The sequence below is a fragment of the Zootoca vivipara genome, chromosome 9 (genome assembly GCF_965207765.1).
Source record: "Zootoca vivipara chromosome 9, rZooViv2.hap1.1, whole genome shotgun sequence".
NCBI lineage: Eukaryota > Metazoa > Chordata > Lepidosauria > Squamata > Lacertidae > Zootoca > Zootoca vivipara.
Window position 1 is genome coordinate 2,335,820 of NC_142592.1, and position 24,640 is coordinate 2,360,459.

General features: G+C 40.7%; 1 protein-coding gene across 2 annotated transcripts in view; it reads left to right on the plus strand.

Annotated features, from left to right (window-relative positions):
• The window catches only part of RASSF8 (Ras association domain family member 8), a 71,393-nt gene that overhangs the window by 18,797 nt on the left and 27,956 nt on the right, over positions 1-24,640 (plus strand). Inside the window, exon 1 of one of the 2 annotated variants that reach the window (XM_088652315.1) lies at positions 10,080-10,352. The exons of the other annotated variant lie outside the window; for it this stretch is intronic. The gene's annotated coding sequence lies outside the window, so the exon portion shown is untranslated. Of the gene's footprint in view, positions 1-10,079; positions 10,353-24,640 lie in introns of those variants that run through there. 2 annotated transcript variants of the gene reach the window in all.

The window sequence follows — 24,640 nt, forward strand, 5'->3', positions numbered from 1 at the left end:
GGCAACATGGGTGTATCTGAAGAAGTGTGCACGCACACGAAAGCTCATACCAATGACAAACTTAGTTGGTCTCTAAGGTGCTACTGGAAGGATTTTTTGTATTTTGTTTCAACTCCGGCAGACCAACACAGCTACCTACCTGTAACTATGGGCAACAGATTAAAAGGAAGGACTGGATAGATATATACCGTAAAAAGCATCAGGCTTGCATGTTGAGTAGGCTGCTTTATGGAAGTGAGTCGTAGGCAACTTACAGCTGCCAGGAGTGATGCCTCAATGCTTCCATGTGCACTGTGTCAGGAAGATTTGGGGCATCACATGGCAGGACAGAGTCTCAAAGAAAGACGTGCTCTCCCAAGTCCACATTCCCAGCATGTTGGCACTCCAGTCCCAGTGACATCTATGCTGGCTTGGTCATGTCCGCAGAATGGACATTCTTGACAGGCATATGTCAAGAATGCTTTGATGGTGTTTCCTGCTTGGCAGGGGGTTGGACTGGATGGCCCTTGTGGTCTCTTCCAACTCTATGATTCTATGTAAAAAACGGAACACAATATTTTAGCTGCAGTTCATTCATTTTCAGCTTTGTATTCTTGTTATTAAAAAGTGTGCCTAGACATTCTGTTGGGCCCATAACCTAGGTTTAAGGTGCCATTTAGCTCCTAGCTTTCATATTTCAGTTTCTAACACTGCTTTAATGATTAAACCTTTCTGTGCATGAGAGGCATTAACTGTAGGAACTTGGCAGAACTTTGGTTTATGGGTGAATGAGTCTGTGTTGCGAGGCAGCTATTATAATCTCTCTTTAAAGGCTCATGGTTGTCATATGACAGGTTGCAACAGTTCAGGGGGAGGAGGACAGTTCTTGTTCTTCCCTGTTTACTAAAGTAATTAATGCTATAACACACAGATTGTGCATGTGGATAAATATACATTATACCGCACATACTCTGAGCTCTCCTAGGGCTTGAGATGTGCTGTCCAAGCTCTAAGCCGTTGTGAGAGTTTGTGCAAGATGTGTCGATTTTGGACAAAGTTGAGAGTGCCAGAGTAGGAGGCAGACAGATTTAATCTGTCTGACACAATCTGCTCGGAAATTCTCCTCCACAAACCTTGTGGAAACTACCAGTCATTGGAGGGTGGGGGAGAAAAGAGAGATTATGCATAGAAAACACTGATAATCTTACAGCTTTGATATTTCTTGAAGGCGCTTGGTGTTTTTGGTAGAATCAAGCAAGGGGTCTCAGGCATGTGTTTAAAAGATTTTGGATTAGAATACTGCCCATCAGCCATGACTTACTTTAAAATCCTATTTCCATTTATCTTGCACTTGTGTGCTTAAAACTACAGACTTGCATTGTGATCTTCTGTTGAAAAACAGTGTTTTAAAGTTCGCTCTGCAGTGTGTTGAGCTTTTTAATAAATAAATAAATAAATCTTCTTTCACAGGGCACCTCTATATCCATGAGTATAGGCAGTTGAAATCTGAAATATGGTTTCTTAAATAGTTAGGGCTGCATGTTGGTCTCTTCTTTCCAGTGTGTCAGAATCCATTCTGCAATATTGCAGATTTCCAAAATCCTAAAGTTACAGCAATTCAATGCACTGCCGGCTCAGAGTGAGCTGTCCTGAATTATCTATGATACGGAATGATGGGAGCACTTGAGAAGGCACAGTTACAAATTTGAATAACTTGAGTTGACACTTGTTCTGTATTCAGATCAGCATGCTAGAACAATGTAGGAATAATGTGTTTTGGAAGAAGCTTTGCTTGGCAATTCAGCCCTTGGGTCAAGGAAACTCCTTGTTCTACCAACATGATGGCCACATATGTGTGTTTTGTGTAATAGTGTTGTGTGTTTTGTGTTACAGTCTTATAGTAAATACTCACTGACACTAGGAAGAGTTGGTTGTATGCATTTCATTTCTTTCACTAACATTTTCTAACATTTCTTCCTAACTTCTGGCCAAAGCTATGCATACCTGATTTCCAAGAAAAATATAGATCACCCAGTTTTCATTTTGCAATTAAACTTACAGGTTCTGCAAGATTATGGAGTAGAATAAAGTGGAATGTTTCCTTTCATGTTAGTGGCTCTCCTCTGTGACAGTAGTGAAGTTTTCCTGGGAGGGGGGTAGGCTGCATGTTTTTAATATTACAGTGGTACCTCGGTTTTCAAACATCTTGGAAGTTGAACATTTCGGTTTTCGAATGCCAAAAACCCGGAAGTAAAACCTTCTGTTTTCGAACGTGCCTTGGAAGTCGAACGGCTTCCGCTTAGTTTTTTTTTTTCAATTTTCTCTATTGAATTTGCAGACAGACCTTTGTACCTCAGTTTTTGACCGTTTCAGAAGTTGAACGGTCTTCCGGAACGGATTGCGTTTGAAAACCAAGGTATTTGCTATGGATAATGGTGTGTTCAACCAAAGTTGTTCCTCTGCTCATGTAAGAGTAATGTATGTTGACCTTATTTCCAAAGCAGTAGAACCTACTCCCATGCATGAGATTGTTTAGACACTTGAAAATAGTAATTCCTATTAAATAATTAGTTTACTAAATCCCCTTGTAAATTGAGTTTTAAAATCAATTCATAGTTTCATTTTGTGTCTTTTGCTTAGACACTGGTGAACCTGGGAGTGGACATATTTTCAGAGCCCATGCTGATTTACACCACTTAATACTATATATAAACACGCAGGCATGCACATACTACAACCATCACCTCTAGGTTTTCTGGGAGAAATTTAACTTGCGAGACGCAATTTTTTCAAATGTCAACTTGAATGTTGTACTTGAATGAAGAGAATACTAAAAACATTGTTTTTAAAGCAGAAGTTGACATACAGGGTTAGCAAATGTGAAAATGCAGTAGTGTTGATTTGCTGGTTTTTCCTAACCACTTCATAATAAGTATTAAGATAACTGTCAGGGGGTCTCCTTACAGAGAGCCCCCACCCACCCATCATTTTCACCAGCTCATTGCCCAGCGTCAGCACCAGTAGCGAGTCAGAGGAGAGGAATGAGGAAGTGAGCGGAGTGGAGAGAGGGCTGTCGTATCTACAGAGCCCTTGCACCACTCTGAGGGAGAGCTAGGGCAGGGGGAGCTGAGACAGCCATCGGATACAGGGCGTCCGTTTCCCCGACGCCTGAATTGAGGCGTGCTAGCACCTGTAGGGTGAGGAGGTGGCGTTTTGGGGTCCCCAGGCTCTTATGCTGTGCGAAGACCAGGAAGAAGCCACTGCGAGGTTCTGATACGGACTGAGAAGTCACGTTTCCCAATACTCTTGCACTGTAAATAGCATGCACAATAAAACCCTGAAAGAAGCGACGGAGTGGAGCATCTTTACTCATGAGTAGCCGCAACCTTCTCTGACAATAACCATATCTCGAGAGTTTTTTGCAGTAAACTTGTCCTGTAACAGCTACATACTATCTAGGCTTGTAGCAAGCTAGCCTTTCAGGCAGCTGGTGTAGGAAGGGGCCTACACCAGCTTTCTGGGGGCTGGAACTCTCCTCAGCTTCAGCCAGCAGACCCAGTGGCCAGCGATGATGGAAGTTCCAACATCATCTACAAGGCACCAGGCCGGCCGGCTGGTCTGCAGTATCACAGAGTCAGACTCTAGTCGTTCAGGTAAAGACAGAAATAAAAACTTACTTTTTATTGCTGGGAATAGATGAACAAGACCATATGCACTAAATTTCTCTATTCCTAGAACTTTAAAATTACTGTGTTTAAATTTAAGCTGCTGGTTTTAAACTTTTATTTGAGCTGTATGTTGGGTTTCTACTACAAGTGGCTTCAAACTTCGAAGTTATTCAAATATGTGCCTGTGTGTGTGTGTGTGTGTGTGTGTGTTTGTGTGTTTGCTACCTCTCTGGGACTAGTAGACCACCTAAAAAGGTAAAGGACCCCTGGCAGTTAAGTCCAGTCGCAGATGACTCTGGGGTTGCGGCACTCATCTCGCTTTACTGGTCGAGGGAGCTTCCAGGTCATGTGGCCAGCATGACAAAGCCGCTTCTGGCAAACCAGAGCAGCACACATAAACGCCGTTTACTTCCCGCTATAGCGGTTCCTATTTATCTACTTGCACTTTGACATGCTTTCGAACTGCTAGGTTGGCAGGAGCTGGGACCAAGCAACGGGAGCTCACCCCGTCGTGGGGATTCAGACCGCTGACCTTCTGATCGGCAAGCCCTAGGCTCTGTGGTTTAGACCACAGTGCCACCCGCGCCCCAGTAGACCACCTAGCAGACCATAATACATGGCTGTGTTGATGGGCTACAGTTTGTGCAGGCCTACGTGGGAGTAACCAGGTAGCTTTATTTGCCCAACTTTTTACATGTGGCTTTAAAAAACAGCCTTGCTGTTTCAAGCTTGTCTAAGGAGAGGATATCAATTCAGGATAACAACTTTTGGTATTTCTGATAACAAGTCAGCTCTATACTGCACTTACTACACAGTTCAAATTTCTGGTCCTATTACGCTCTATATGATGACAATCTTTTAACAAAGAGATGAATAATCTTCAGTTTAAGCAAAGTAAAGTGCTTATGTGGGCTTGTTCCCACTCATAACCTTGCAGATGGACTGCAGCAGGTTAAAGAAAGAGAAGGCTGGTGGAATGGAGAAGTGGCCTTTTGTGCTCTCTCTCTCTCTCTCTCTCTCTCTCTCTCTCTCTCTCTCTCTCTCTCTCTCTCTCTCTCTCTCTCTCTCTCTCTCTGAATCCCCACTCTCCAGGGTTTGGGGGAAAGCACTTACTGCTGCCAGTTCAGAGAGAGAGCGAATTACTGTTCTGTGGGGGCCGTGGCTGCTCTAGTCTGGGTTTTGGACAATGTGATCTCTCAGTTTATTCGGAGGCCCATGATGAATATATGAAACACTTCCTTTTCATGTAAACGTAGCCAGACTACAGGGGGACTGAGCAATATGAATCCCTTTGTTAGCAATGTCTGGTTGAAACTAGGACAGGGCATCTGGCTTGTGCCCAGACTTCTCCCTCCTCCCCCCCCCTTCTTCATCTTCAAGTTGTTGTCTAGCATCTTAAGGATGGTCTAGTGTTTAACCTCTGCCTCGTGGGTCAGCAAAGGATAAAACGATTATCCTCTACTACTTGCTCTTGCTGATGACTTCTTCAATAGGATGCTGAGTGCTCTGTACCAGGGGTCGGCAAACTATGGCCTGAGAGCCGGATGTGGTCCAAAAGGGTCATGAACCTGGCCCGCACGACCATTTGAAAACTCACCAAGTGTCCAAGGCCAAAGGGACACTTTACCTCAACGCGTCGCGGGGCAGCAAGCATCTCCAGCGCGGCTTTTGGTCAGTCCCCGCGCTGCGCTGAGGTAAACTCCGATTTGTAGAGCCACCGCCGACAGGCTCCCACAGCATTATGGACAAAAAATTGTCCATAATGATTTAAGCTAGAACACAATAAATATTGAAATAATGTTTTGTTATGTAGAAAGGCTTTTCCTGAAAGAGTTAGAAGGTGGACTTGTCCTTAGAAAAATTTAGTAATCCAGAAGATGCTTTTGAGGGATTGTCTTCTCTAAAGAGCCCTGTATTGGGCAAGTGAGGCAGCAGAATATGGTTCCTCTTTTTACTTTTACTTTTTAAATGTTACAGCATTTTATACTAAAGTATGTTTCAGAAAACTAGTGCATAAATGCCAAGGTACCACTTGAGGAGAATGGCAATTTATTTTGTCCCTTTCTGTGGAATGAAGACTACTCTAGCCCTGCAGCTGAATTTCTTATTTCATTTGTGGCCTCCAGCTATTATTGTTGAGGTATTCTAACTTTATTTATTTAGGTAAAGGATTGTAGCTGAAATATGACCACTTCCCATGAGTCAAATAGCAGCAGCCAGTAAACACTTCTATGTCTGTTGCAGTTCATAGCTAGTTAATGCAGTGTGAGGTTATGTAACTGTTTGGAGGTGGACAAAGGTTTTTTTTAAAAAAATTGGAGAATATGCATGTATTACTATTTTTGGCTAATGTAGTTTTACTTAACAGCAGTACAGAGTGAATTACGTTTACTTTGCACCTTCTCCACTGGAAGATCTACCGTATTTTACTCCACTTTTTGTAGTTTGATGCTGTTGTATGTATTTTGTTGATTACTTGTGGGGGGAAATATTTCTGCAAAATGTGTGTGTGTGTGTGTCTGTAGAGAGAGAGAGCGTGCATTAGGTTTGTTGCATTTAATTTAATTTATAGCCCATCCCTTCCTCCCAAAGAAAAGTTGTTGGATAACGCTGATTTTTTTTTTATTTTGCAGCTAGTTAGTTAGCAGTCCAGACACCTTTATGTTTGTTTGACTGGAAATAGAAGAATATGTGTGTATATTAACAAACACAATCCAGGGCTGTTTGTCTCCCCAATGGAAGGTTAATATAAACGTTTTTTCAAGAGTTGCTGCCCCCCTTTCTCTTTTCAGTGAGAACAGGGGGGTTGAACTAGACTACCCTCGGGGTCCCTTCCAACTCTACAATTCTGATGCTATGAATGTCTCTTCCTATATTAAATATCCATGGTTTCGGCAGAAGACCAAAGAGGAGCCAATAGAAGGCCAGAAGGTTCAGTCTTTGCCATACGAAACAGATGAAAATTGAGAAGGGGATGGTTTATGGGGCCATTAATGATGGCAGTCATGTCAAAAAATGCCTGTCAGCATATTGGAGCGGGAAACAGGTGATCACTGCATGTTGGGGCCAGCTGAAGTGTGCAATATTTCTCAATGTTTTTTTCTTTGTCTCTGTTCATTGCTGCTAAGAAAAAATAAAGATGTATTTTACAGTATGCTTCAAATGGTCTTACTCACTGTCCAGCCACTTCTACAAGAAATGTCTTACTGTATGTGAGTGGTTTTGATAAGCGGAGACTTCTCTGGAACAAGTTAGAATGACTCCTCCTATTCTGTGGAGGAGTGAAGGCAGGACCACAGTTTGTGGAACATAATGACTGTTTTTTCTTAGGTTGTACCACAATAGGATTCCATGGTGGTGGTTTTTGTGCCAATTTATTTTTATTGATTTTCCAAATTTTATCCCAGTTATACAGATTACTTCTAAATTAATACAATTTTGTTAAGTGGTTTCCCGTGCGCCATTCTTGACACGTCCTTGTCATATGATGTTACCGCATTTCATATTCTTATTTACTTCTAGTTACATTCCATTTTACAAAATTATCACTTAGTCGACAGCTGCACTCTTAATAATTTCATCTTATTATATTTAACCTTTCATAAAATGTTGTGAAGAACAATAGTTCTTTTCTTGTCAGACTGTGTGTATAGGTTCTTTAAAAAAATTATTAAAGATTTCTTAGTTTACAAAAATACATGCACTGTCTTTTTTGAATTGTGTTTTCTGCAGATCAGTTTCATTTGTTGTGAGACATTAGTGTTGCATACAGTATAAGGTTGGGAAGAAAAGGGGGAAAGAGGGGGAATGGTGAGTGGGGTGGGGTGGGAATGCTTCTATTTTTTACTCAGTGTATGTGTGGGGTTTTGTCTCAGCGTCACTTGTGTGGGTTCTCTTTCTGTTTGCTTGTTTTATTTCCTTGGTGGTGAGAGAGGTTGGGGGTGGTTGGTTGTCTTTGGTTGGCTGTAGTGAGATCTGTTGATGTGTGTGAGGGGGTGAGTTTTGGGTCAGGTTAGCCATGTTGATTTGCATGGTGTCAGTGGATTCTGGTTGTTTTCCTCTTGGGCTATGTATGTGATAAAAGGGAGCCATACTGGGCTGAAGGTGTCAGTTTCAGTGTATTGGTTAGCTTTTCTAGTAAGGCTGTTTCCCCTACTATTTGATACCATTGGTCCATGTTTACTCCTGGCAGGTCTCTCCAGGCTGCTTGAGAGTAAGTGGGTTATGAGCTCTTTATGATGTGAGTGGGCATTATTGTCTTGGAAGATGTTGAGTAGGATCTCTTCTGGGATGATTTCTAATAGTTGTTTAGTTATTTTGCATATTTCTTGTCTGACTGATGTCCAGAAGAGTTGGATTTTGGGACATTCTCACCACATGTGAAGGTATGTGCCTGTGGAGGTGCATCCTCCCCAGCATTTTGGTGAGGCTCCTGGGCATCGGCGCTAGTTTCCGTGGTGTTAGGTACCATCTGTAAGTGAGTTTCAGGGTGAGTTCTTTTCTTTTAGCTGAGGTGGATTCAAGGGGAAGTTTAGACCACATTCTAGTCCATTGGGTGGGGTTTATTATGTCGTCCTCCCATTGGTTTTTTATTATTATTATGTCAAGGGAGCTTGTGGGGTTTTGGAGCAGTATTTTGTATATTGTGGATGCCACCCCCTTTCTGTGTCTCTGTGGGTAGGAGGAGGTTTCCGAAGGTTGTCAAGGCCTAGTTGCTGCTGGTTTTACTACTGGATTGTTTAAGAGGGCATGTATTATTATTATTTATTATTTATACCCCGCCCATCTGGCTGGGTTTCCCCCACCACTCTGGGCGGCTTCCAACAAATACCAAAATACATTAAAATATCACAGATTAAAAACTTCCATAAACAGGGCCGCCTTTAGGTGTTTTCTAAATGTCAGGTAGTTGTTTATCTCCTTGGCCTCCGATGGGAGGGCGTTCCACTACCGAAAAGGCCCTCTGCCTGGTTCCCTGCAGCTTTGCTTCTCGCAGTGAAGGAACCGCCAGAAGGCCTTCGGTGCTGGACCTCAGTGTCCGGGCAGAACGATGGGGGTGGAGATGCACCTTCAAATATACTGGGCCGAGGCCGTTTAGGGCTTTAAAGGTCAGCACCAACACTTTGTGCTCGGAAACGTACTGGGAGCCAATGTAGGTCTCTTAGGACCAGTGTTATGTGGTCTCGGCGGCCACTCCTAGTCACCAGTCTAGCTGCCGCATTCTGGGTTAATTGCAGTTTCTGGGTCACCTTCAAAGGTAGCCCCACGTAGAGCGCATTGCAGTGGTCCAAGCGGGAGATAACTAGAGCATGCACCACACTGGTGAGACAGTCCGCAGGCAGGTAGGGTCTCAGCCTGTGTACCAGATGGAGCTGATAGACAGCCGCCCTGGACACAGAATTGACCTGTGGCTCCATGGATAGCTGTGAGTCCAAAATGACTCCCAGGCTGCACATCTGGTCCTTCAGGGGCAGGGAGTCCCCCCCACACACCCGCCCCCTGTCCCCCACAAACAGTAATTCTGTCTTGTCAGGATTCAACCTCAATCTGTTAGCCGCCATCCAACCTCCAACCGCCTCCAGGCCACTCACACAGGACCTTCACCGCCTTCACGGGTTCTGATTTAAAATAGAGATAGAGTTGGGTGTCATCCGCGTACTGATGAACATTGGCGGTGTGTTAGCCAGGGCCTTGTTTGTCTTGTATTTCTTGTGTCAAGGTGGCTTTGTTATTTTTGTAGAAGTCTGCTAGGTGGGATAAGCCTTTGGCTTGTCATGATTTTACCTGGAAGTTATGTGCTGCGTGGTGGAACAGTGGGTGGTGAGCCAGGGGGTTTAGAGGGGACGGCGTTGGGGACAGTTTTTCTCTCATAATAATGAGGCACATTCAAATCTACTTCATACCTGCTTGCAAGATGATTACCTATAATTCACAAAAAATCTCTGTGTGTGGTTCTGTTTAACTAGGTATGTGGAAGCAACAGGTAGTGAGATGCATGAAAGGGGGGAAATTAAGATTAACAAAGAAAGAGGTGTGTGTGTGTGTGTTTATAGAGATTTCCCCTCATCTAGTTAAATCAACAGTAGGTTCATTTTAGGCAAAAGGTAGTACTGCAAGAATTTAGCTCCATAACTTTATAAAACATGTTTTTAAAACAGCTGAATTAGAAGGCAATAAATGTTTCCAGTTCAGTTATAACCCCTCACTAGTTCAAGATTGCAAGTGTTTTTTGCCTTTGTATGTGTGCTTTGCTTTTCACTAAGTATATTGCACTAAAGTTCAGAAATTTGCCTAGCATGCAACTTAAGCAACAGAAAAATGATTAACAATTCTCATAGGTAGGCAGATTCTTCCAGTGTTCAATCGTTATGATGCTATTTGGGGGGGGGGTGGATTCAGGAATTTTGTGCACCACTGTTTTATAAAGTTGTAGTTCTTTGTAATGGCAGTGCAGCAGGACAGGCTGCTCTTTTTCTGAGAGCTTGTTGGCTTGGATTCTTTTAAATAGATTCATTTGATTCTTCGAGGAGAAAGGAAGCACATCATCTGTCTGTCCCCAGAATGAGTCATTTGAATTCTGTAGCGGAATATTGGAGTTGTTGCTGTTTTCTGTAAATGACTGACTACATTGTGTTACAAGGACAGAAAGTACTTGAGTCCAAATTGCAGCTTTCAGCTTCTGCTTGGCAGCAAATGAATCTCAAAGTATGTATTTTAATTACCGTAGTAGGCTGTTTAAAATCTTCTGAATTATGGAAGGAAAGGAGCAGAGAATCCAGAAACCAAAATACATTGTTTTGCCTTGCTTTTAGTTGCTTCTATGGTGTGCAAAGAATACAGAAGGATCTGCTCACTCTGAAGATGAGACTTAGAAAGAAATAACATGATCTTAAGTTAAATCATACTTGTGATACATTTCTCTGCTATCATTGCTTAAGGAACTGAGATTCTTTGGGGAATAGTTTTTCTATGGCTTATGCTAGTGGTTGGTGCCTTAGAGCTATTGATCTGAAGGTGAATGAAGTTGTGGTGCTAGGCATTCTTCCACCTGAACTTCCGTTATGTAGTTTAGCATTGTTTTCCAGTACTGTAGACAAGAAGCAAAACTTTTTTTAAGGATAATTTTAAAGAAGAATATTCTCGTAAAAACAAGTTGGAGGAAGATCTGCAAGCTTAAAAGACCATATATGAAAAGTTAACAAAGGACAGGTATAATATCACTTTTTGTTCTTTCAGAGATGGGGTGCCTGCTTCCCTTCTTACAACTTTTTTAGTAGCTTTCAACAATTTTAAGACCAGTGGGGGAGTTTTCAGAGGTGTAATTTATTTATTTTTAAAAAGTATGGACTAAGGTAGATTTTTCTCTGCACTAATACTATCTCTTTTATCTGCTAGCTGAAAACTTTTTATACTTTTCATTATACCTTGAATTCTGAGCATTTAATCTGCGTTTGATGAATTAATGATGAATTAAACTGACTAAAACCCTCTTCATTCAGTTATCTAGAATGTTGGCAAATAATTTATAATCATTGTTTAATAGAGAAATTGGCCTATAATTTTTAACTAAAAGTGGGTCAGCATCCTGCTTTGGAATCAATGTAATATAGGCCTCTTTCCAGGATTCTGGTACTTTCCCCGTCCCTAATATCTCATCCATTAACCCTTTAAGTGGTTGTTGCAATTTTTTATAATACTTTGCTGATAATCCATTTGGCCCTGGCATTTTACCTATTTTAGCTTGTTTAATTGCCTCTTGCACCTCCTGTGTAGAAATGGGTATATTTAGAAAAGCCATTTTCTCCTTTGAAATTTTTGGTAGTTTATTTTGTTTTAAATATTCTTCAACTTTCTCTTTGTTTTCAGGACCTGCTCAGTACAGTTCTGTATCGTATTCTACAAATTGCCTTCATATATCTTTCAGATTATCTATTACTTTCCCCTCTGCATTTAATTTATTTATTAAATTTATGCCCTGTTTTCTCCTTAAAAAATGCCAGCAATTTGCCTGGTTTGTTAGCATATTCAAAAATTTTCTGTTTCATGCTTTTTATTTTCCATTCTATTTCCTGATTTATCATCATTGAGTATTGTGTTTGTAACATCTTTATTGTTTGTTTTATTGCCTCATTCCCTGGTTTATTAACCAACTCTTTCTTATTTAATCAATTCATCCAACACTTCTTTCTTTTTTTCCTTCTCTAAGTTTATTCTGATAAGCATTTTGTTGGATGAAAAAAGCATCTCATTAATGCTTTACTGGCAACGCAGACCACTTTTTTACTTTGACCCCACTTTTCACTTATTTAATTCAAAATAATCTCACAGGGCTTTTTCTGTTGTTTTTTTGTAAGATTTTCTGATTATCTACAAGTTCCTCATTTAATCTGCATCTAAACAGGGTATTTTTCTTCTCCTTTAGTTCTATTATTATTGAAATGTGATCCAAAAGTGTTATTGGTTTTATCTCTACCTTTTTGACCTGTATAGACAATTCTCTCGAGAGCCACACCTAGCCACACACTGGACTGATGTGGTTCTGAGAAGAATGTGTATTCCCTATGCAGTGGGTGTTTAAATGTCCAAATATCTATTGAGTCAAAATTATTGACCAGTTTTTAAAAAGTTGCGTCCCTCATTTTGTTTCTGTTTTTCTTATTGTTCTATCCATTTCTAGGGAAACTACCCCATTTGCGTCTCCCATCAAAATTATCTTCTGGTCAATATATTCCAACATTTAAAAAAATTCAATTTTTTTCTCATCAGTACATAAATTCTAATTAAATGATTTTTTTTTCACCTTGTGATGTTATTTGTACTGCGTTCATTCTGCCCTTCTCATCTTAAGTAATTGTTTCGGTTCCAGTTTAGGTTATATACGGTATATACTACTACTCCTCTGTTCTTAGATTTATCTGATGTTACAAATTCCAATCCAAGTCTTTTATTAATCAAGACTCTTGCAACATGTGTCTCCTGTAAGTATATTATATCTAAATTATGTTTTTGTATCATGTGTTCTATCTTATTTCTTTATACCTTTTTGTTAAGGCCATTTTTGCATTTCTCTCTTAAAGGCTCCAAAAAGGGCAGGGAGAGGCAAGCAGTTTAACCCTCGCCCTGCCGGGAAGGCATTTGCATCTTATTTTCCCCTTCTTTCCTGGGGGTAGGGGGAATAAATCATATATCCATAAGTATAAAGTCTCAAGTGAAAATGAAAAGGCTGCCAAATAAGAACACTCAACAAATCTTCACAAAACCCAGTACAGAAGCTTATGGACAGGGAGCCCTAGGCAAGAAAGAAGGTAGGGTAGGAGGTGGGGAATTGAGGCACAAAAGGGCAAAAAGGAGAAATTAAACCTCATGGGGAATTTCACAAGGCTTAAAAAGAGTATAATTTTATGGAATTGAAAGTGCATACAATAAAATACAATATATAAGAAACGAAGTAATTGGGGTACATTTGGGGGGAAAGAGTTGTTTCCAGTCCTCATCCGGATGCTTTACTTGGTTTTACTCGGTGGCCATATTTTGAAGAGCAAAAAAGAGGATATATAAATGACTTTTAACTATGAATCGCTATGCTATAGTGTTATGGTTTAGACTTAGTATAAGTTTTATAAGTTTTATTGTAAGTGCTGCAACTGGGTTTTTAGGACTGTGCCAATCCTGAATGTATTGGATTTGTGACCATGATGCTCATTTGCCTTCAGCACCAGTAAAAGCTCTGCTGGATGAAGTACAATTACCTCTGGTCTATTTTTGGGGGGGAAACTCTGCTACGTGTTTAAGTTTTTTCCTCCTTTGGTGCTGGTGCGACATTCCTGTCTCCGACAAGTGGCTTGTTGCATTAAACAAAGCATTAACATCCAGAGGTGAAGATTGTGTCTCTCTAAAAGTTGTTGCCACATAAGTCTTCACCAGTTTCTTACAGGTCACTTGGTCTGCCTGGGTCAGAAATCTTCCCATTGGAAATGCTCTGGGGAACCTTGACATTTCAGATGTTGTACTTGGGCAAACCAGGTTTTCATAGAACATGGAAATATCATGAGGCTTTCGGTTACATTATTGTTAAAGCCAATGAAAGCTGTTGTAGCTTGCAATATGTAGGCTACTGGGTCTTTTGTTGTTTTAATTGTAAACTTAATGGACTGTTGAGAGTAAAAATGGTGCTTTCTTATTGGGCCCGGCTGGCCATTAAGTCCTGGAACAAGAGCACTCTAGACACAGCACGGTGTCTATGGCAACAAAGTCAGGCTTTCAAGCACATAAAAATGTAAACAATTTGACCTTTCTAAACTAATGTCAAAGATGTAAAATAGCAGTCATCTACATGTTGGGCCCTTTCTGCAAACTGATGAGTTGGACCTCTGCTTCACCAGAAAGACATTTTATTGCCGGGGAAAGTTAAATTAGAGCTCATTATTACAGAGAGCCATCCAGTGCTGAAGAAGCCTAGCTATATACTGTGCTGTTGCTGTGACCTTGTGACAAAATTTATTCCAATATTTGAGGGTTGCTTGTGTGTGAAACAGCTAAAATTAGAATATTCCATTTTTAAAAAATGTGTTTTGCTTTCCCTGATAGTGCTTTTTATTTATGTTTTTGTATAAATATTACTAAAGCAGATATTTATACTGTATCCACATTAAACAACTCAGGCTTCCAACTATTATACATTTTGTATACAACAGTTAACAAAGAGTCAATTACCGGAAAGTGTAGGGTCATGGGGGAGGAAGAGAAGAACAAAAGGGGAGAAGAATTTATGTGGTAAAACAGTCTGAAAAGCATTGCAGCCCCCCACCCCACCCCAGATTTTTCTCCCTTGCTTTTAAAAAGGAAATGACTGGCCTGGCTAGTGAAGATTCATTATCCGCTGCCTCTAACACTGAAAAACCTGCAGCTGACCTTGTTTCTCCCTGAGTTTTGGTTCTTTAGTTTCTCCCTGGCCTGTATAATTCAGCGCATTGTTCAAGGGCAGGGGCTAATCTTTTAATACACAGCGGCTGTTACCTGTTACAATCCCATTAGGTTTAGGTCAACTGTAAATCTTGAGTAAATGCTTATGTTATAAAAGCTGCATTGAATCTAAATAATTCTTCTCTATACCTAGTGCTATACCAGTCTTTAAAAATGGTAGCTGACCGATTCTTGAGGAGTTCAGTAATGGTACATAGGGTAAGGTTCTTTCATAGGTTTTGGGTTACAGTTGATCACTCTTCCTCCAAAAATTAAATAGTGTGTTGCAGCAAGTAGGGCTGGACGATATTTGGTTTTCAACATAATGATATAGCACCAACTAAACATTGCGATATAGCAAGATATCACCATGTCTGAAACCCTATGTAGGGTTTGCATGAAGATCGGGCGACGGAGCAGCCGTGGAGATCTGTGGGTGGGGGAGATGGGGGGAGTGGGTGAAGGAGCAGGGGCAGCCAATGTGAAAATGGGAGCTCTGAGGAGTTGGAAGCAGCCTGTCAAGCAAGGAAAGTGGTGCAGGCAGAGGAAAAGGAGGCGCTGGGCAGCTCTGTGCCTGACAACTGGCTGAGGTGAACTGCGACGAAGCAGCCAGAGTGGGGAGAGGGAACACGGCAGTTATGGCGAAGCGCTGAGCCTGAAACTGTTCTGCCATCAGCTGACAGGAAGCACAAGGAAGGCCCAGCAGGGACACTAGTCTACCATCAATGGGAGGAGGGAGGGGAAAGGGAGCCCAAAGGGAAGGCAGGCAGCCAGCCAGCCAGCCCCAGGGAACCAGCTCCAACGGAGCCCACTTGGTCTGGCTCCTGCTGCCCTCCTCACCTTCCTGCCCCTTGGAAGGCAGCTGCCAGCAATCGCCATATACAGGGACACGACCACTCAAATTGCCCACAACCCTATTAACAACCATATTATAAGAAACGCACAATATGAATACGAAAAATATCTAGAGCCAAAAACGCCGAAATGGGTATCACCATTAGAGGCATTCGCAGTTACGGTAAAAAAGAAAAATGTGACAACAAAATGGGTAACATACAAAGATTTATTAATAGAAGAAAATGGTCAACTAAAACTTAAAAAAAAATGAAGATATAAAAGAGCATCTCTCTGGAAGGTAACCCGAGGTACCACTGTACATGGAAATACTGGCAGAGAAGCTATTCACTATTTCCGATATTCTGTTTGAGAAACTGCAGAGAACCTTTTGAGCTACACAATGATTCCCTGGAAGACAGTTTTCTCCAGAGACAGCTAGTCAGTAGTTTAATACACAGCAGTGCAGAGAAGCATCATGTTTGATACTGTCTCAGCATGATGGCAGCCTTCTGTTGAGTCACCAAGACTTCCTGCAGTCGCTGCATTTGGGTGGGAGAACACCTATTAACCAGGTCCTGGCCTACTTAAGTTGTTGGAAAGCTGACAAGATCACAGTCCAGGAAATTGGATATTCAGTTACCTCAGGGACTAAAGAAAGAATGGGGAATTAGGATTATGGGATTAATGACACCTTTTTTGCACTCAGTTTTGGCACCAGCAGTTGGTTTTTACCCTTCACTATCAGTAAGCAGTGTGGGATGCAGATGGCGCTGTGAGTTAAACCACAGAGCCTAGGGCTTGCCAATCAGAAGGTCGGCGGTTCGAATCCCCGCAGTTCAAAAGCATGTCAAAGTGCAAGTAGATAAATAAGTACCGCTACAGTAGGAAGTTTCATAAACGGCGTTTCCATGCGCTGCTCTGGTTCGAGATAAGCGCCGCAACCCCAGAGTCGGTCACAACTCGACCTAATGGTCAGGGGTCCCTCTACCTTTATCAGTAAGCAGAGAGAATGTAGTAGCAAGGTGATTTAACAATTTTCATGTGTAATCTTTCTTACTATCACGAGGTTGCTTGTCTATGTTAAAACAATACTTTGAAAGCTCTATGTGCAGTTTTCAGCCATCAGATCAGTTATTCTTCGTATGGTGCCTTGGGTTACAGACGCTTCAGGTTACAGACGCTTCAGGTTACAGACTCCGCTAACCCAGAAATAGTACTTCGGGTTAAGAACTTTGCTTCAGGATGAGAACTTGCATGGTGGTGGCAGCGGGAGGCCCCATTAGCTAAAGTGGTACCTCAGGTTAAGAACAGTTTCAGGTTAAGAACGGACCTCCAGAACGAATTAAGTTCTTAACCCGAGGTACCACTGTATTTCTTTTTGCACCTGTTACTATCTGTCCAGTTTGACTTGGAGCTGAGCTGCAAACTAAGTAAAATCAGGTAGTAGAGTGATTCTTGGTCTGCACTACTTTAGAAAATGTTAGTGTTTTTGTATTTGAAGTTTCCTCAATGTAACCCCCCCCCCCAAACTTCAAGTTTGCCTGGCGTATTTAAAAAAAGTCAGCTCAAGTGCATGTATAAAAACCATAAGGACATGGGTGGCGCTGTAGTCTAAGCCACTGAGCCTCTTGGGCTTGCTGATCATAAGGTCAGCAGTTTGAATCCTTGTGAGCTCCTGTTGCTCTTTCGCAGCTCTTACCAACCTAGCAGTTTGAAAGCATACCAGTGCAAGTAGATAAATAGGTACTGCTGCAGCTGGAAGGTAAACAGCGTTTCCATGAGCTCTGGCTTCCATCATGGTGTTCCGTTGCTCCAGAAGCGGTTTAGTCCTGCTGGCCACATGACCTGCAAAGCTGTCTGAGGACAAACGCCAGCTTCCTCGGCACTTAAAAGTGAGATGAGCACCTCACCTCATAGTTGAATTTGACTGGACTTAACTGCCTAGGGATCCTTTACCTTTACCTTTTTTACCTATCAAAACTGTTTAAATTTCACATGTACATTGTTTTCCTTTAAAATGTCCTAATACAGAAGAAAAATGGAGGATGTTATCTTGGGAAGTGAATTCTTGCTATGTTCTTCAGGAATGTGAGTTTGTGATCTCTCTTTACTCTCTCCCTGATTTCAAAAAGTTTATTGTGAAACAATATGGGTCTTGTTTCCTGCGCAATCTGTGCTATAGCTTTTATAATGACCCTGCATTTTTTCAGTCCAGTGAGACAATGCATAGTTTATAGATTTAAACTGATAATGTTTAAAGCTTCTGTTTCAAACTCTGTTTTCCAGACTAATAGCCTTGTTAACACCTACATGTATGGTTGATTATTGCATTCTTTTGCAATACGCTTTTTCTACTTTTTTATAAAATGGTAGAACTTTGGGACTGTGACTGTTCAAATGCAGCAGCTGAGGGTTTGGACTGGTGTGAAAAATGGAATCAATGAGGATTCTCCCATAATAGGGTAGGAATATGAAAGTGTCGGCAGGAATCTAGAAGCCCATACAGAATCATTCAGATGCTTCTCCAGTGGCTTCAGGGAACATTCTGTACAGTGAGAATAACTTTTCTCACCAGTACTAAGTTTCGCAAACTTTTTTGTCTTCCCCTCACATTAAGTATAATCTGTGAGAGCTACATAATGAAGTCTACACAACATAGAAAAGAAATCTCTAAATTGTACTTTTATTGTATTAATGAGCTTTCAACCATATAGAGAAATGCTAAATAACATTAAAGTAAGTAAAATATCCACTTCAACAAATGGTCTTTTTCAAATTCTTACAAATGAATAGCTTCTACATGGGGGGGGGGGGCGTTTCTTATCAAATTGCCACTTGAATGATGAAGTGTGCTTGTTTTTCTAGGACATTGTGTTACATTAAGTTGGAAAAGATAGGAAGTGTCTATGGGGTTCTTCAATTCCAAGAATATCTTTATTGAAAATGTAAGTAAAGGATGAGGACGATTTGGTATTTCAAATTTGGAACTATATTATCAAGCTTATTTAATATCAAATGCTAAATACAGTGTTTATGAACTTAATCCGTTCCAGAAGTCCATTCTTAAACCAAGGCGTGCTTTCCCTAATGAGGCCTCCTGCCGCCATTGCCCTTCCACCTTTTGGCTTCCGTTCTTAGACCGAGGTAAAGTTCGCAACAGTTTTGCAGAGTTCGTAACACGAATCATTCGTAAACAGGGCTGTTCTTAAACCGAGGTACCACTGTATTGGAAATCTAAAACCAGTGTAAATTTTCTGACCTGGGCAATTTTAGACCATGCATATGCAGCTCCTTCGGTTGGGTGGACAGCAATAGGATCAAAATATGTTAGAACTTGGGGTTCTCTTGAAACAATTATATCAGTTAGAAAGATATGGAATATAATTTATTGTTTTAAAAAATGGATCAATTTCCCCATGCTAAACTGACTCTGTGGGTTGATGCAACCGGATCCTATTTACATTATCATGTTCAAAGGGATATTGTAGAGTTGGAAATAGTTCTGAAAAGGAATGGAGCAACTCCCTAGGAAGGAGGACTGCAGTGTTTGAGACTTGTTAGTTTAGAGAAAAGGCAATAAGAGGTGGCATGGTATAAGCTTATAAAATGATGTGTGGCTTGGAGAAAGTGAATGGAAAGAAGTCCCCCCCCCCCCAACTCATAACACTCATGGACATCCAATGAAGCTGAACGGATTCAGGACAGGTAAAGTTATTTCTTCACACAGCACATTGTTAAACTATGGAATTGGCTCCCACAGGAGGCAGTGATGCCCACCAACCAAGATGGCTTTAAAAGTGGATAGGACAAATTCATGGAGGAGGAGAAGGCTATCAATGGCAACTGAACCTGATGACTTTCTTCTACCTCCACAGTTGGAAGCAGCGATGCTCTGAATACCAGTTGCTGGAAACCGCAGGAGGGGAGAGGGCTGCTCTTGTGCTCAAATCCTGCTTGCTGGCTTTCTACGGGCAACCCATTGGCCACTGTGGGAACTGGATGCTGGTCTAGATGAACCATTGCCTTGCTGCAGTGTGTCATCATTTCAGAATCAGGGTGTGCTTAAAGTCCCAAATTTTCTGTACAGATTTTGATGCAGCAAATATTACAACCAGGGTCCCAGGGTCCAGCCATCTTAAAGTACAAATATTTTATTTAAAACAGTTGTAATTAAATAACATGTGCTAGAAATAAAGTTTTATTATGGAAAAGATAGTTGTTATTTTAAAAAGCCTGTCCCACCCTTTCCCCCGCTGTTGGGAAGAGGCGGGTGCATTTCCTTTCGCCATTCCTTTACTAGTTCCCCAGTGTTTTCTGTCTTCATTACAAGTGAGATATGGGGAGCCTTCCAAGTAGAGAGTAGAAGCCATCCCAGAAGAAAGTATTTTAAACTGGTTTGTAACTGACAATCAAATTCAGATAAGGAGGAATGCATTCAGCACCTATATGCTTGGAGAAGCTGTTTCTAACTACCAGGAGAGTTTAAGCATTTATGATGTTTACTTTTTTCAGTCTTTGTTTGGTTTTCATTATGTTGGTTTCGTCATTCCATTAAAGGATTTGTACAGATTGTAAGAACTGCATCTCCCACTTGGCCTTAACTGCTTATATCATTAAGCCTGGTTTGATTAATTTTCTCTCATTAGGTAAGAGAAAGGTTATGCTTACTTGACAGATTTCAGAGAATGGGAAAACAGTATGCTGACAGTAAATGATTCAAAACTGGCAGGGTTTGTTTAGGTTTCCACACAATGATTTCACCATCAAGTCTTGGAAGTTTTCACCTCTGGTGACTGGCTAGTTTGTGTCAAAAGAACAAATTGTGCTTTTGGAATCTTTACCTTTTAACACCATTGTCAGGGGATTGTTGCAGCTACTCTCGAGTAAAGACGCTCCAGTCCGTTCTATCTTTCAGATTTTTATTGTGCATATTATTTACAGTGCAGAGATATCAGAAAACAAGACTGCCTAGTCCGATTCAGAACCGGCGCCCGAATTGAGGCGCGTGCCCACACGCAGGACTAGGGGGAGGCGCTTTGGGGTGCCCAGGCTTTGCACTTTGACGTGCTTTCGAACTGCTAGGTGGGCAGGAGCTGGGATCGAACAACGGGAACTCTAGCAGTTTGAAAGCACGCAGTGCAAGTAGAAAAATAGGTACTGCTACAGCGGGAGGATAAACGGCGTTTCTGTGTGCTGCTCTGGTTCGCCAGAAGCAGCTTTGTCATGCTGGCCACATGACCTGGAAGCTGTACGCTGGCTCCCTCGGCCAATAACGCGAGATGAGCGCCGCAACCCCAGAGTCGGGGTCCCTTTACCTAGCAGCAATGAGGACAGCACAGCTATATTCGAAGAGTGGTTGCTGATTGGTTTTTGGCAAGCATGATTTCAGCTTTCTGTAGTTTTGCCAAAGGTCTAGCACTAGTAATTTGAAATCTGACACTCAGTGGTGGAAATGGCAATTGTTGACTTTAAAAACAGCAAAAAAAAACACCCATTGGGTGGTGGACTACAGTTTAGGGGATGGACTTTAACTAAACATATGGCTGCTAGTACCTCTCATTCTGTGTCCCTGTTCGCTGTGTAATGCGTCGTCGTTTTTAAAAATAAAAATGAGCCAGGGGTGCCAATTGTACCATTATGGGGGAAGGACTTGAAAGTGAACAATACAGATATTTTTTTATTTCCCACCCCCGTTGGCTTTATATTTTTCGAATGCGCATGGTTATTTTTTGTACAGTGGTACCTCTACTTACGAATAACTCTACTTACGAATGTTTCTACTTACGAATGGTGCTCCCTCCACCATCTTGGATGCGGTTTAGATAGGATTTTTTCTACTTACAAATTTTTAGATAGGGTTGCTTTGACTTACGAATTTTTTCTCGCAATGCATTCCTATGGGATTCGACTTACAATTTTTTTTTACTTACGAATGTGCGTTCGGAACGCATTAAATTCGTAAGTAGAGGTACCACTGTATTGGGTCTGGGGAGGTGTTCCTGAAAGGTTATTCTTCTGTATGTTGATTGTAGAAGCTGTACTTTGCATATCAAAGCTTATTAAAATGAGAAAATTCAGCAGAGCAATGAATCCTGCCCAAAGTGCGCAGTATAACATTTCTCTGTTTTCAGTACAAACCTGAGTTCAAAATGAGTGGGGAACATAGTGTTTCTGTATGGGACTAGGAATGTGTATGCCAGGTCTGGGCCTGGTGTCATATAGTGCAAAGACACCATGTGGTATATCCTGTCCTTTGCTGACAACTAGCAATCTAATACTAGACTTCTCAATCCCAAACAAACAGTATCGTAATCTTCTGTCAGCTGCCCAATACCAGCAGTACTCTGTCAAAACATTCTTTCAAAGATTAACATTAGAAAGGAAACTTGCAGAACAAAGAGCTGGGTTGTAGTCAAGCTAGAGTGAACTTTTTGCCTTTCTCTTGGTAAAGTAGCACATTGGTATACAGTTAATAGTTAATAATACAGTTATTAATAATATTATTTAGTAATAATATTATATTAGTTATTAATAATATTATTAATAGTACCGTCAATAATGCTGATGTGAAAAGCTTTGCTTGGCGTCACTCATGCAAAAAATATTGTACCTAATACTCTATATTTTTCCTCATTTACACTACAAGAGGTTTTAAGTCCTGTAGTGTCTTCTATTTCTGAGTCAAATAGTTCTCGACACCAAACAACAAGGCTTCCGGCAAAGTGCCAAGACTGAGGAGTGTCTCGCTCTTTAAGGAGAGGAGGCGTTGAGCACATGCTTCACCCATAGGAAGCCACAAGTTTCCATCATTGGCATCTATACATGCAAAGGATGTTCTGGAGAGACATAGCCAGTGCAAACAGAAATGCTGAGTAAGATGAACCACTGATATGACTCTGCACAGACCTGATTTTAAAATGACAAGATGCATGTAGAACTTACCTGTGTGAACTGTCATGTAGCCGGTTTCAGCCAGCTATGCATGCTTGACCTTCTGGTCTCAGCCTTGGCCATTGATTTCTAGCATGATCAAGCTGTATGCTCATGTTATTACTTAATGGCAGCTGATGTAGAACACTACATAGCTAAGTTTTTCTTGCATTAATAGCATTTAACTGAAAAATATGTACCAGGAGTGAACTGTAGGATAGGATAATGTGTGCCCCCTCCCTTTTCATGTTCTGTTTAATTAAACATTTGAAACTATAGCCTGGAAAGTATAACGTACAGATTAGGGTAAACATAAACTTACAAAAGCAGGAAATCTTACGCTACTTGAGGAACAAAAAAATTAGCCCCCCCCTTTCCAGTTTTGTAGTTGAGGATTAATAGTGTTACTAAAGTTAGGATAAATCTATTTTTAAAAATTGATTATCTAAATGATGCAGGCCTCTTATTTGAAAGAAGAGTATCACATGTATGCGATTTCCTCTTTATTGTGTAAAAATGATTGTAGCTCTTGAGATAAATTTCCTTCTGTACAGAAAAAGGTACTAAAGCTAATCTGTAACATGTAGGCATGACTGCCGTTTTAAAACCTTATGACTGTGTGTACTTCATCAGGTGTAGTTTTAAAAGCTTGACAATAAATCACAATAAAATAGTATTTCCAGGGTATGTGCAGCAAATGTTATACTGCATCTGAGCATAACTATCAATCAGATTCTTGTTTTCTACAACTCATAATAAAATGAATATTAATTAATTACCGGTCTGTTTGACTCTTTCCCTCCCCCTTCAGTGGAAGTGCATAGGCTTCTTTGTTTGCCCTGCAGCATATATATTTTTAGACCGAGAATAATAAGTAAATGCATAATTTTTTATTTGGATGTGGGGAATTTTTTTGAACTTTTTAAAATCTCATAGCATTTCCATATGCCAGGCTTTAAAGTGGTTGAACTGGTTTGTAACACAAGAGTATCCTAGCTTTCAAGTTCCACAGAGCTTTTTATCAGGCAGCAGCATGTGTTCTGAGCTTTGCACTGTAAAGTTTGAAGGAAAATATTGGTGAAGGGGGCTATTGTAGCCTAGACAAGATGAGGAAGCACTTTTTGAGGATCATCTTCCTGACTAAACACCTCCTTGTGGAAGTTGCATATCAGAACTTTGCTGAACTTTCTTTAAATAAAATGAAATGCTGAGTTGAGGATTTCTGGTCTGTAAACCACCCTTGTTTCATTGTTGCACACTGCATATTTTCTCACTAAGGCCGCATGTGCAAAGCCTGTAAACCACTGTGTTAAATTGGCTTTACATTTTGAAGTCACCTCCCTAATACTTTTAAAAATATGCATTGATTTTATTTCTTTTTCCTGTATTGATTAACCTGAAATAACATGGCTTATGTTAGGGTCCACTTCTTTATCCACTGCTCCCAAAGGTTTTGGATATATTTTGTGTAGAAATATATTTTGTTAAGGAGAATTGGGGTTAGGTGGGGTATCCTTTGTTTAAAATCATTGGTTTCTAAAATGACTATACCGTCTTTTTTGTGCAAAATAAAACATTGTTTTCAACCTTGCTGGCTTGTTTGGGGGTTAGTTAGTTTTGGCAGGCGATAACTTTTTTCCTTTTAGCATTTCAGCTTGAAAACTGTAATATAACTAAAGCTTTTGGCAGCTTTCCTGAATGAGAAAGCAAATATAAATTTTGGCTTCAGAGAAAGAAGAGTTAAACTGCTTGTTGCTGAAGCAAAGCAGATCCATTCATTAGTGTTTCAGAGGAAAAACAGTCCAAACTTCAATCAAGTTGCTGCCTAAAGTTTTAAGTATTTTTACATTTTTTTGGGGGGGGGTATGATACACTATGAATAAAATAACATTGCCTGACATTTCTACATAATTTGTAAACCCAGCTAAGAAAACATCATTGTTTTCATAAAGATCTTGGCTAGAAAAGATTTTTATATATAGCAGAGAATAGATGTAGATGAAAACTTTTTTATGCAAATAATCTTGTGTTTTGGAAAGTTTGGTTTTTGTGTGTGCTAACATTCACTCTTCTGCAAAATATTACTTATATTGGGGATGTACAAAAAGTATGTAGATCAGTTTGTGGCTTTTCTATAGAAGAAAAGCAGGTTGTCGCCATGCCGTTTTGTAAAAGGAAGGTATGATGTCAGCAGTGTGAAGGCCAAGTGATGAGGAAAGAGATGAGTCCGCTTAACGGACCTCAGCAGATGATGCCTAAAGGGT